Below are 14107 nucleotides of genomic sequence, written 5' to 3'. Positions count from 1 at the left end.
TTAAAAGGGCCTAAGATGTCAATCAAATCAACCAAAGGCCTAGTTTAAAAAGATCATTTTTGCCTGGTGCCTAAAGGTATATAATGAAGGTGCCAGGTGAACTTTCCTGGGGAGAGCATTCCACAGATGGGGAGCCACTGCAGAGAAGGCCCGTTCTCGTGTTGCCACCCTCCTGACCTCTCGAAGAGGAGGCACAGGAAGAAGGGCCTCAGAAGGTAATCTCAGGGTCCGGGTAAATTCATATGGAAAGAGGCAGTCCTTGAAGTATTGCGCTCCTGAGTTCAGTGCTAGAGCATTCACTTTGTATGCAGAAGGTCTGAGGTTCAATCCCTTGCATCTCCAGGTTGCCTGAAACCCCAGAGAGTCACTGCCAACCACTGTAGACCAGCTTTCATTAACTGACAGATATTATGGAATACAATAGCCCCATCAAACATAGTCTTAGGGGAAAACTGATGTTGACAATACTAAGCTTGCCAACAGTCTGATTGGCAGGCAGCAGTTTCCTATGTTACTTTGCTATTTATAACCTTGCCGAGAGACTTCCAGTATCTTTTTGCTGAGAGGCACATCCAACACAGGTCCACATATCGGGGTGAGGGCTGGGACATCCTTCCATATTCCTGTTGACAAATGCAAGGTCCTGACCTATAAACAATGAGAACTTCTTACGTGCATGATAGGCTTGTAAATTACATAAATACTAGTGGTTCAATAACATCCTGACTCTGGATGTGGAAGAACACTATTATGTGTATGCAAGGTTGTCAAAACTATACAAATTATGTAAGGGTTCGAAAGGGAGAACAACCTGCTTGATTCTTTTTCTTTGTTTAAATGACCATTTCTCAGTAGTTACTAAAGAACCAGCAAGCAAGCAGAGTACAACAAAGGCTTGCAATCCTAAACACAATCCCTATGGAGTAAATCTGTATATGCAGTGTGATTTAATTTTGAGTAAACATGCAAAGGATAGGGTTGCACTGCACTTATTTGTGATTAGCTTCTATTCGTTAGTGAGTTAGTCACTACCGCCTTTTCACATTGAATTCAATGGGAAACTAAGCATGATAAAATTATCCCTATATGTAGCCCAAAGCAATATACAAACATATGACATGCATTTAATGGATTTTGGAAATCAACATAGGAAGAGAGGGTACAGTTCCATATATAGATTATTTATTTATTCCCTTGCTTGGTAGTCTTCCCTAAATTGAATAGCTGGTCATGTGAGGAAGTGGTCATGTCAGGTTAAGCAGTGGACCAGAAGCAGCCCTGGCAGCCCAGATTGCAAACTTCTGAATAAGAAATAGTGGGGAAAGGACGTTTGTTGGAGACGAGGCATACTAACTGGAGAATGTGGACATTGCCCAGAGAATATGCAGAATTTAGTAAATGTATGCACATCCTCCAAAGCTTGATGGGGATATGTATATTGATCAGAAAATGTGCACAATTCCCTCTTCATGGAATGATTATTTGCACATTATCCAAGAGGCTTGGTGAATGTGCACAATGGCTCATTTTTACACACATTAACAACTCAACTTACATTCCTCTTTACAGAAAGAGAAATGGAAGAAGAGAGAGGAGAATATGAGCGATTAACATGCATAACATCTGGCAATTATGTGTATTTCGTAGGCCTCAAGGAGAACATGCAGATAATCTGTCCATGAAGGGATAGGTGTGCATATTTCCTATTCCATATATACAATATACTGACTGTCCGTCTGTCTATCTGCCGATCCATCCATCCACCCATAATGAAAAATGTCAATAACATACTTAAAATATAAAAATGCTGTCCGTAATTACTGCTTGTCCCTTCAATATGTGTAGACACAATACAACATTTATCTTGGCTCTTAAGTTGTATTGAAAAAATTGTTCCACCCCCCCCCCCACATTTTAATTAATGCTTACACTGTCTGTTTTTCTTTCTGTTTTTAATCAGCTCTCTATAGTCTTGGCTGTTATTTCTTCCCTGTAGCTTCAGCAACACTGATGCCCTGTTTCTTCTGTTGACTTTTAGAAAGTTGTAAACATGATGATAAATTCAGGGCTTGTCCTGCAGAGACCTGAAACATTTGCATGTGAAATCTAACAGAAAGATGGAACATTTCTGAGTGTACTATGTATCTGTGTACTGTATTCTGTATTCTGTTTTAGTCTCTTGGATGCTTAATGAAAATGAAATGTAATTTAAGATTATCACTAACAAGCAGGAATGTGCAAATATAATTTCAGTTTTTTCTCACCTTCTTATTTCCAGTCTTAAATTCAGATCTCTACATTTCCATATTTGCAAAAATAAAAATAAGTGTTCATCAAAATTTATCAGCATTTTATTGAAAGGTTCACCTAATGTACACATATTTGTTTGCAATTTTGATCAATATACACTTGTTTGCAAAGAATTTTCCCTGATATGGAGTTTGTATGCACTTTGGCCTAGTTCTAACCTTGCAATCCTGTGTGTGACTACTCAGAAGAACATGTTCCGCTGTATTTTATTGGGTTTACTCCCACAGAAATAGAGGAAACTGTCTTTTAGCAAGTCAGACCATTGGGTCCATCTACCTCAGTAGTGACTACACTGACTTACAGCAGCTCTCTGGGATCTCAGGTGACATTCTCATTCTCCTACTTGAGATGCCAGGGATCGAACCTTCTGTACGGAAAGGAGATACTCTATCACAGACCGACACCTTTCCCACCAAAGTGTGCATAGGGCTGGCTGCACATTTTAATTACCAAGCAATAATAATAGCTAAAGTGCTTTTCGATCTTGTTTGGGGACAGGGTCTGGCAAGGGTGGCTCATTTGGTGGATTTTTGTTTGACTGTTTTTCAGCATCATATACTTTTCTCTTTTTCACTTTTTAAAAGTGTTTATTTTTCTTTTACAGATAATACAAGATATAAATCAGCAACAAAGAACTTCCCCTCACTGCCAGCCCCTTGGTATGTTTTTACCATACCCTTATGTCCCAGAAGCTCAGGCCATAATAACCCTGTGAGGTAGGTTAGACTGAAAGGCTGAAGGTCACCCAGTGAGTTTCATGGCTGAGTGAGGATCTGAACCTAGATCTTCCCCTTCTTAATCCAACACGCTAACCCCTACATCACACTTTCAGAGTCTCTCTCTCTCGCTCTCTCTCTCTCTCTCTCTCTCTCTCTGTGTGTGTATACACACACACACACACACACAGTGTCATACCTCGGGTTACAGACGCTTCAGGTTACATTTTTTCGGGTTGTGGACTGCCGAAACCTGGAAGTACCAGAACAGGTTACTTCCGGGTTTCAGCGGTTGCGCATGTGCAGAAGCACTAAATGCCGAATTGCAACCCGCTGCAGGTTGTGGATGCTGCGGGTTGAGGACGTGCATCCCGCATGGATCATGTTCGCAATCCGAGTGTCCACTGTAATCTGTATTCTGAAGCAAACTGTGGGAAAACTTTGGACATCTCTTATCAGCCATCAACTCCTACTTGGCTATTTTCTAAGCTAAAAAGTAGTAAATGCTTAAACCTTTTCTCACAGGGGAGTTGTCCCATCCCTCAGATTACAGTGATAGCTCTGTCTGATCAGAAATGACAGTGAGGAACATGGGCAGGGATGGCTCTGGCAGCTCATTAGGAGTGGGGAGCTGAATGCAAACCAGGAGTAAAGTCAGGCACTCAAGTGGTAAAGCCCAAGAGCATTCATGTAAAGTCCCACATTCACATTTAGTTTGCTATTTGAAATGTCCCTGTGCTGTCTTTTTTCCTTTTGCACCTTGCCAAATCTGCTTGTTTTCCCAGTTATGTTGTGCCAGTGCCTTTTGATATCACAGCTATTAATAATGCCGTTACTTCCTGGCATATCATTATTTTAAGGATTAATTTCCTGTGCCCCCGGTTTTAACAAAATAAAGATGATGAAGAAGAAAGCATCCGCAATTATACAATATGACCATTATGTAATAACAAGTAAATGGAAAAACTACAACAGAAGCAGCTACATAAAGACTTAAAATTAATGCCAGAGATGAATGAGGAGGGTGAGCAAGCTGAACCCAGAGAATACAGAGGAGGTGTTGTGTCATTTAATTTTTCTCCCCTTCAAAACTGTAAGAGATGTGACTGGTTCCCAGAAGCTTGGGTGGGGTTTTGTAATTTCCCCAGGGACCAATTTTATGGGAATTCCAGCCTTACTCATGGCGACAGGAAGCCTTAGAAGGGCAGCTCAATCTCAGAAGCAGTGCTTTGAGAACTGGAGTTGAATGAAGAAGTCAAGAAGTGGGGCATTCCAACACAAATGAAGAAGCAATATGACTTAGGGCTTAGTGCTAACTGAGGAGTTTGATTGGTGTCAGCCCTGTAGTCTGACATTTACATTGTTGCATCCTTGTGACCTTGCAAATTAGCATAATTTTCTCCCCCTTTTCACATCATGTATAAGGACTCTTGCTTGCTGAGCCAACTGCAGATGTGTTCACTCCTGGAGTCAGAAGTGGTGGAGTCCAGGCACAGGCTGTATAAATAAACAAGGCCACTCAACAACAATAACAGAAAGCTCACATTGGAATCTATATGGTGAAATTCAGCTTTAAAAACAAATTTGGCTCACCTCCAGGAAATTCCTGTTAGAATTATTTTTTGGTAGCATTGGACCCCCACACACCTTGCAAAGATAAATTCTTTAAGCTCACTATTATGTTGGAAAGGCTGTGGAGAACGTGGTTCCTATATTCATGTTTAGTAGGAGTGTACCATGGTCCACGCTTTTGGGGAAAAGTTTTTAATCTGACCTCAAAAATCACTAAATAATCTATCCCTCCTAATTTGGCACTTGCCTTGTTATCATTAAATTTGACCCTAAATTCTACCCTTAAATCTAAATAATTCATTGCTATCCTGTTCACAGCAGCTAGACTAGTTATTGCCCAATGATGGAAGGAAACTTCTAATATAGTAACAGATACTTGGGTTAATAATATCTAGAGTATTGCTCTATCAGAACGCCTCACATACCATCGACGACTAATCAAAGGCATCTCCAAAAAAGATACCTTTGACACGATTTGCTCTCCCCTTTTCTCTTTTATTGAAGAAGAAGGGTATTTTAATGCCACCATCATCACAGAGGTGTCAGTAGAGAGGATATATTGATTGAAAATGTATTGTATTGTAACTGTATTGTAACTTTTGAATAAATGTTTAAAAAAAGGAAAGAAAAAAGGGGGAGTGGAAGCCCAAAATACTGATAACTAAAATAAAACAGCATAAAAACAGTTCAGGCTTCTAAGTGATTGAAGTGCAATACAATCCATTATCTATCTGCGTGTTGATGTGTACTCAAATCAATTTGCAGCTTTGGTTTGAGGAAAATAAGTACGTAGTAAAATAATGGTTTTTAAAGGCCTCTCAGAATCCTCTACCCTGTTTGTAGGCAGAGAAACTGGTTGAGGGGGAGCATGTGGTCAGGAGCGGGGAGCATATCACACAATTTTTTGAGTGGGAGGAAAATTCTCAGATAATTTCTCAGGGATGGGGATTTGCTGTTAGCAATGGTAGCAGCATAGCTTCTTTCTTCCCACCCCCAAGGCCAACTATCTTGGTAGCCATTCTTCGTCCTCTACAATGCCGTGGGCCTAGCATTATTCTGAGGCATTTGAGGGGGTGCAGATCCTCCAAGTGTTGCTATTTTCCGGGGATGTCCCTCATTTAGAGAAGCCATCCCAGTTTCTGATTTGATCCTGGAATGTCCAACTTTTCCTTAGGACGTCCCCATTTTCACTGGAGAAATGTTGGAAAGTATGGAGTTATCCGACCCCCCAAGCCATCTGAAGGCAATCCTGTATAGGGAAGGTTTTTTTTGTTTTTATATATGTTGGAAGCTGCCCAGAGTGGCTGGGGTAACTAAGTAAGATGGGTGGGGTATAAAAAGTAAAATTATCATTGTGGAATGGGACGACCCTATTTTCGTCTGAGAAATGTTGGAGGGTATGAGGGTGGGGCAGGGGGGAGATTCCACAATGTGGTATTTACCCCCTAAGGCATGCGGAAAAGGACATTTTAAAATCTCAGAAATTTTCCTCAGAAAAATATTTTTGCACCTTCCCCATTCCCTGCCAAATATCAAAATGACAGGGTGACAGGGAGAAGTAAAGTGGTACCTCGGGTTACATACGCTTCAGGTTACATACGCTTCAGGTTACAGACTCCGCTAACCCAGAAATATTACCTCAGATTAAGAACTTTGCTTCAGGATGAGAACAGAAATCATGCTGCGGCAGCACGGCGGCAGCAGGAGGCCCCATTAGCTAAAGTGGTGCTTCAGGTTAAGAACAGTTTCAGGTTAAGTACGGACCTCCAGAACGAATTAAGTACTTAACCCGAGGTACCAGTGTACCTGAAAGTGAAGTTGTGGAGAAGATTCTTAGGGAAGGAGGTGATTTCTGACAGATTATTTATTTATATATCACCTTTATAACCCCACCTTTCCTCCAAGGAGGTCAAGGTGGCAAAGAGAGTTCTCTCCCTCCCATGTTAATCCGTACAACTGCCCTGTGAGGCAGATTAGGTCACCAAGTGAGCTTCATGGTTCTGTGGGAATTTGAACCCTGGTCTCCCATGCTCTGGGGTCCAACACTCTAACCACAACACCCCACTAACTTAACATGGTATCTGCCTATTTAGGGCTGGATAAACCTAGCACTTTGAACTGAGCTCAGAAAGAAATGGACAACTATAATAGTGGGTTTTGTTTTTATTGATATTTTTAATATACTTTTTACATTAAAAAACATATAGAGAATACCAACTGAAAAACAGAAAACAATAACAAGGCTATGAAAATGAAGAGGAGGGGAGAGGTTTACAGAACAATGTAATCCTATTTAAGGAGAAAGAGTTACAGGGGAAAATACTGTCCGTAACTTTTTCATTCCAGTACAGTGCTGAATAATGAAGGCCCACCTCTCAATAAATCTGTCTTGCTGGTTATTGCTTGAAGCTTTCCTTTTGTATGTTGCCATTAATGCTATCTCCCATATTTCTCTCAGTCAGTCTGTTATGAGTGGAGAGGTTTTATTTTTCAGTGGAGTTTTCCATACAAAGTTCAGCAATGGTCCACAAACTTGCTACCGGTAGGACGTCAACATTGCTAACTACTGACTATAACAAGGAGAGAAGTATTGTTCTAGGGTTCCCAGATAGGAAGTATGGGGTAAAGGTAAAGGGACCCCTGACCATTAAGTCCAGTCATGACCGACTCTGGGGTTGCAACGTTCATCTTGCTTTATTGGCTGAGGGAGCCGGCGTACAGCTTCCGGGTCATGTGGCCAGCATGACTAAGGAGCTCACCCTGTTGCGGGGATTTGAACCATTGACCTTCTGATCAGCAAGTCCTAGGCTCTGTGGTTTAACCCACAGCACCACCTGTGTGGCCCAATTACTGCTACTCTTTCTGAAGCTCCAGAATATTTTTATTTATTGCATTTATCTCTCACCTTTTTCTCCAAGGAGATTGGGGTGGCATGCATGGTTCTCCCTGCAACAACCCTGTGAGGTAGGTTAGGCTGAGAGGAGGCGAGTGACCCAAGGTCACCCAGTGAGCCTCATGGCTGAGTGGGAATCTCCCAGGCCCTAGTCTAACACTCTAACCACTACACCACAGTGGCTTATTGTGTAATCATCAGGTTGAGCATTGCTTTCCTTTTGGGTGAAGACAGATACACTGTGACATGCCAGAGGATATCCTGAACACTGGCACCCAGACTTTGGAATAACATTTCCCCAAGGCTTAGTAGGCACTAATATGTTTGAAGAAGGCAGTGGTAAACCACTCCTTAAGAAACCTTCCCTGTATTCAGAAACCCCAACTAACTACTGGCAAGTTGCTAATCTCCCTTTCCTGGAGCGAGTGGTCGCAGTCCAGGCACTTTTGGAAGAAACCCATTTTTTTTTATCTATTTCAATTGGGATTTAGGCCTGGTTTTGGCTCAGAAACTGCTTTGGTTGCCCTGTATGATGACCTCTGTTGAGAGAGAGACAAGGGAAACATGTCCCTGTTACTTCTTCTTGACCCCTCAGCAGTTTTTGAAACCATCAACCATAGTATCCTTCTGGAGCGACGCTCCAAACTAGGGTTGGGTGGCACCACTTTACGATGGTTCCAGTCCTACTTGGATGGTCATTCCCAGAGGGTGTCACTTGGGGAATGCTTTTCAGCCCCATGGAATCTTCAATGTGGAGTTCCTTAGGGCTCAGTCCTATCCCCCATTGTTGTTTAACATCTACATGAAACTCCTGAGTGGGGTTATCTGGAGGTTTGGAGTACGTTGTCAGCAGTATGCTGATGACACTCAGCTGTATTTCTCCTTTACATTTGCAGGTGAGGCAGTAGAAGTGCTGGACGAAGTCTTGCCTCGATAATGGACCGGACAAACTAAAACTCAATTCAGATAAGACTGAGGCACTGTTAGAGGGTGGTTCCCTAGACCCAGATGGGTGGGAGGTCACCTGCTCTTGATGCGGTTACACTACCTCTGAAGGAGCAGGCTCATAGCTTAGGGGCCCTCCTGGATCCTTTGCTGTCGCTCAAGGCTCAGGTGGCCTCAGTGGCCCAGAGTGCCTTCCATCAGCTTTGGCTGGTGGCCCAGCTATGCCCCTATCTGGGCAGGGATAGCCTAACTACTGTTGCCTATGCTCTGGTAACCTCAAGGTTAGATTACTGCAGCACGTTATGTGTAGGGCTGCCTCTGAAGATGGTCCAGAAACTTCATCTAGTGCAGAATTCAGCTGCCAAGTTGCTCACCGGAGCAAGATGGCTTGAGCATATTACCCTAATCCTGGTCCAATTGCACTGGCTACCAATTAGTTTCCAGGCCCAATTCAAAGCGCTGGTTTTGATCTATAAAGCCTTAAATGGCTCAGGACCACAATACCTCAAGGCCCTCCTTCATGTGCCTCCTCTTCGTGTGTCTGGAGGGTGGCAAAACGAGAACGGGCCTTCTCTGCAGTGGCTTCCCATCTGTGGAATGATCTCCCTAGGGAAATTCACCTGGCGCCTTCATTATACACCTTTAGGGGCAAGGCAAAAGCATTCCTTTTTAAACAGGCCTTTGGCTGATCTGATTGATGTCCTATGTCCTTTTAAAATGTGGCTCTTTTGGGGGGGGGAGGTGTTATCGGGTTGTTATTTTTATTTTGATTATATATGTTGATATTTTCTGTGAACCACCCTGAGACCTCCGGGTACAGAGCAGTATATAAATTCAATAAATAATAATAATGTTATTATTATCAGTTTCTAGTCTGCACCTACTGGCACTGCACTGGGACAGATGGATGATGTACTGCATCATAATTTCCTTGTTTTGATTTACTGTGATGTGTTTTGTTGGATTTTGTTTTATTTAAAACAATGTTATTCCCCACCCTGAGATCACCTGCAATGGTAGGGTAAGGCAGGAACTGCATAAATACAAAACAAAAGCCACACACTTATCAACACAACCTTCAGGATATTTTTCCTCCCTGGATCTGTTATGACACACAAGGCTTAGAGCCAGAGGTCATGGATTAGATATTGGATCTGTACCAGGGGACTAGCTATGTTAGTGCATTTTGTAATTTTATAAGCTATATAACTTTGTTGCTCGGTGTAATCTTTTTACATGGTATTTTATGTATGGTGCCTTTGCTGTTATTTTTATTGATTATAGTCTAGTAATTATTTATGTTGAGAGTGAATTTCTATTTAATTGTTATTTGGTGGCATTCTGAGTTAATTTTATTGGATTGTTGAATATCAATTTATTTGACATAGGTTTATTTTAAAGTCATATTTTCTATTATGACTTATTTGCATTGGGTCTGATAGTTATAGAATTTGTAAGCTTTGTTGTACCTGTTGTTTCTGTGGCTTGTAAACTGGCCAGTGTATAGCAATATAGAAAGGCAACATGCAAATTAAAATGAAATGAAATGAAGAAGCACTGTAGCACTTTGGTTAGGTGCCAAGGGCATTCTGCAACATTTTGTTTCAGGTCCCACTTGCATCTACGCACCCTTTTTAAGACTCTAAGAAGCATCATTTGCCAATGACATTTCCCCACCCCACACCTGGGGGAAAAATATGCAGATAATCCTTTGAAAATAAATGATACTGCCAGACACAGCCTTTGACGCGTAACAAGGGACTATAAGGCTTTGGTCAGGAAGCTGAAGGGCTTTGGGGCACAGGTGTTTTTTTCATTACTCCTTCCTGTTGAAGGTTGTGGCCCAGGAAGGGAGAGGAGAACATTGGAAGTAAACCACTGGCTGCACAGATGGTGTTATTAGGAACGGTTTGACTTCTTGGACCATGGTCTCCACTTCCTTGAGGAAGGACTTTTGGCAAGAGATGGGTTGTGCCTCACAGTTACTGGAAGAATGTGTTTGCCAAGAGTCTTGCAAACCTGACCAGGAGAACCTTAAATTAAATCTTGAGGAAGCAGGAGACAATATTACAGATCACAAAGGAACAACTGATACTAGGGATAATAGCTTCACTGATGCACAGGAAACTGAGGTAGTGCTACAGAAACCTGCTAAAGTGCAAGAAACTGTAAGAAAGAAGCAGCTGGACGGAATGATTTGTGATTTAAGTTTTCTCAATACTAATGCACAGAGTATTGGAAACAAGCAAGACAAATTCTACCTCTTAATAAAGGTAAAGGGTAAAGGGACCCCTGACAATTAAGTCCAGTCGCAAACGACTCTGGGGTTGCAGTGCTCATCTCGCTTTACAGGCTGAGGGAGCCAGCGTTTGTCCGCTTCTGCAGACAGTTTTTCCCGGTCATGTGGCCAGCATGACTAAGCCTCTTCTGGAGAAACAAGAGCAGCACACGGAAACGTCGTTTACCGTCCCACGTAGCTCTTAATACAAGATGGCAAATATTACTTAATAGGCATTAGTGAAACCTGCTGGGATGAGACCTATGACTAGCATATAGAAACTGAGGGGTATAACATATTTGAAAGAATAGACTAAACAGGAGAGGAGTAGCAGCATTATAAATAAAGGAGGTGTACACTTATGAAGAGCTCCAGGATCTGGAAAATGGAAGGTAGGTTGAGAGTACATGGGTAGAAATTGTAGGAGAGGAAAACAACTGTGAACTTACTGTGGGTGTCTGCTATAGACCTCCAGAGGCTAGGATTCAATTTACAAGAAAAAAGATTGTGACTAAGCACCAGGAAAAACTTTCTGACAGTAAGAGCTGTTCGACAGTGGAACAGATTCCCTCAGAAGGTGGTGGACCTTGATTGGAGGTTTTTAAACAGAGGTTGGATGGCCATCTGTCAGGGATGATCTAGTTGAGATTCCTGCATTGCAGGGGGTTGGACTAGATGACCCCCCAGGGTCCTTCCAACTCTACAATTCTGTGATTCCACGACTCTATGAAAAACTATGTATATTGAATATCAGAAGCAACATGTTATGATTTGAAAGAAATAAAAAGATTTAAAACAGGTGGGGTGAACTGAAAAACAAAAACAAAATAGTATATTAAATAAGAGGTTAAATTCACTACTACAATCTTTCTGCATATATGAATCCTCTGTTTCATATTTCATCACATAATGACAAACTATATTCAGATTATTGTAAAAGTTATCTTCTTTTTCTAGTTTTCCTGGCATTAAATTAATATATGAGTTTCTCAAAAGTAATTTATCTCAAAAGATCCCATTCTGTAGAGAGAGCAGATAATGGTGCCAGTCTTGACTGCAGCATTGTTTATCATAATTTATTTTTTTTAATAAAGGGCAATTAGGAGAATGCTCTTTCTTCTTAACAGTTTGAAATGGAGAGAGTTACATCTATATGGGCAGAAAGCTATATTTGGAAGTGCTCCAGCCCATTCTTTATTAAAAATTATATTCAAAAGTCTTTGTGCAGTAGTGTCAGATTTATCACATCCTTCTGCAGAAACTAGAAAGTGAGTCATCCTACCAAAGGCAGAAGATGGAGAGGGAGAGGGCCAATCACTATATTTTGTAGGTGAGTTGTGTGAGTACCTAATTCCACTTTTAAAACATTAAAGCTACAGTCCTATTCCCACTGACCCAGGAGTAATTCTCATTGAATTCAGTGGAAATCACTTCTGAGTAGACAATGAAAATCTAACTGGCAACACACTTATATTCCTAAAATGTGCTTGATTTTGTTAAATTAAAAAAAGCAAAACACATACAAAAAATGCTAGCAGTGCACAATAAATAAATAAAGAAGCAAACTAGTCTGGCAAAGCCTGGGTGGGGAAAAAGTGGTTTTTAGTATGTGATGAAATCCCAATCAGGCAGGTTAATGGGATTCCAGGCAGGGAGTGGGCAATAATGTGACCATTCCCATAGAACCATAAAAGTGTAGAGGTGGAAGGGACCGTAAGTGTCATCTTGTCCAACCCCCAGAAATTTAGGGATTTATGGACCAATGTAGGGCTCAAATATTCTTATACAGTGGTACCTTGGTTTACAACCATAATCCATTCTGGAGGTCCGGTTATAAACCAAAACAGGTTGTAACCCAAGGCATGCTTTCGCCAATGGGGCCTCCCCCCAAAAAATGGTTGTTATCCCCCAAAAATGGGTTGTAATGCAAAAAAAGGGACATGCACTTCTGGGTTTGATGTGGTTCTAATCCAAAACAGTTGTAATCCAAAGCGGTTGCAAACCAAGGTACCACTGTATATCGGAATTATCAGATGACTGAATCATCTTTGTTGCCACACTCTTATGACCCTTCCCATCTAAATGGTTTATTATCAGTGTTGATGTGGCCCCTTCCATGTCTGAGGTAAGAAGAAGGAGGAGGAGGAGGAGGAGGAGGAGGAGGAGGGAATGCCTGTGTAAACAGATGCATCTTCAAAAGCTGGCAGAATGTCCCCCTTTACTCTAATAAGTGTGTGTATATACAAAAAACAAGAACCGCACTGTAGCACTAAATACAGTCGTGACATCCCCCCCTCTCCAAATTTGCATGCCTCAAAGCATCAGTGAACTTTGCCCCATTAAGAGACTCCTTACATTCCAGCATCCATATTCAGACCTGAGATGTTTGATCTACAGTGGTACCTCGGGTTACATACACTTCAGGTTACAGATGCTTCAGGTTACAGACTCCGCTAACCCAGAAATATTACCTTGGGTTAAGAACTTTGCTTCAGGATAAGAACAGAAATCTTGCAGCGGTGGTGCAGCGGCAGCAGGAGGCCCCATTAGGTAAAGTGGTGCTTCAGGTTAAGAACAGTTTCAGGTTAAGAATGGACCTCCAGAACAGATTAAGTTCTTAACCCGAGGTACCACTGTATTGGTATCATGAACATACTTGAGCAGTTTTGAGTTGGTGAATACATGTATACAAGAAACCAGATTGTGCAGTTTCTCTCCCAGGTGATTTATGGGATTCCCTTGCAGAAAAACTGCCTGCCTGCTTGTCTCTGAGCCTCATGGAATGGGAACATAGCAGCTTCTTCCCTCTGAACTATCACCTTGTCCAAGACTAGTTGGAACAGCCTGGATTTTTGTAAACAACCTCTGGCAGTCCTTTCCCCCACTTCTTCCCAAAAGCTTGGAAGAGGCTTCAGAGCTCAGTAGGCAAAACAAGCTGGAAAAGCCAATACATGTTTATAAATAGAAGGACCACAAGCACATAAGATTTGTCTCAGTTTCTGTTTTTCTTCTGCAAGTTTCAACACCAATGTAATCCAGGCATCATGGCCTGACTGGCACCTCATTCCTCAGTTTAACTCACTTTCAAAATCCAGGTGTTTTTGGAGATTCAGGCAAATGACGAATTACACTGCCCTTGCTGAGTTTTCTTCTTACTCCATTTCTTCCTTCTTTTGCATATCTGCTGCCATGAGCCCATGTCCTATAACAGCTTTCTTTCCACCATGTGACCCCAGATGTTCATTTATTTACAAGGTGGCTTACAATTTGCTTGTGATACAGCCACTTTGAATCCAATGAGTTCCATCACTCATTTCCTTTAAGTCACAGATTCATTTGTAACTATCTCCACTGCTCAGAGATTTACTTGCTATATTTCAAGATTCCAAATTC

Source organism: Podarcis cretensis (assembly GCF_951804945.1).
Source record: "Podarcis cretensis genome assembly, chromosome: Z".
NCBI lineage: Eukaryota > Metazoa > Chordata > Lepidosauria > Squamata > Lacertidae > Podarcis > Podarcis cretensis.
This window is presented reverse-complemented; position numbering follows the sequence as displayed.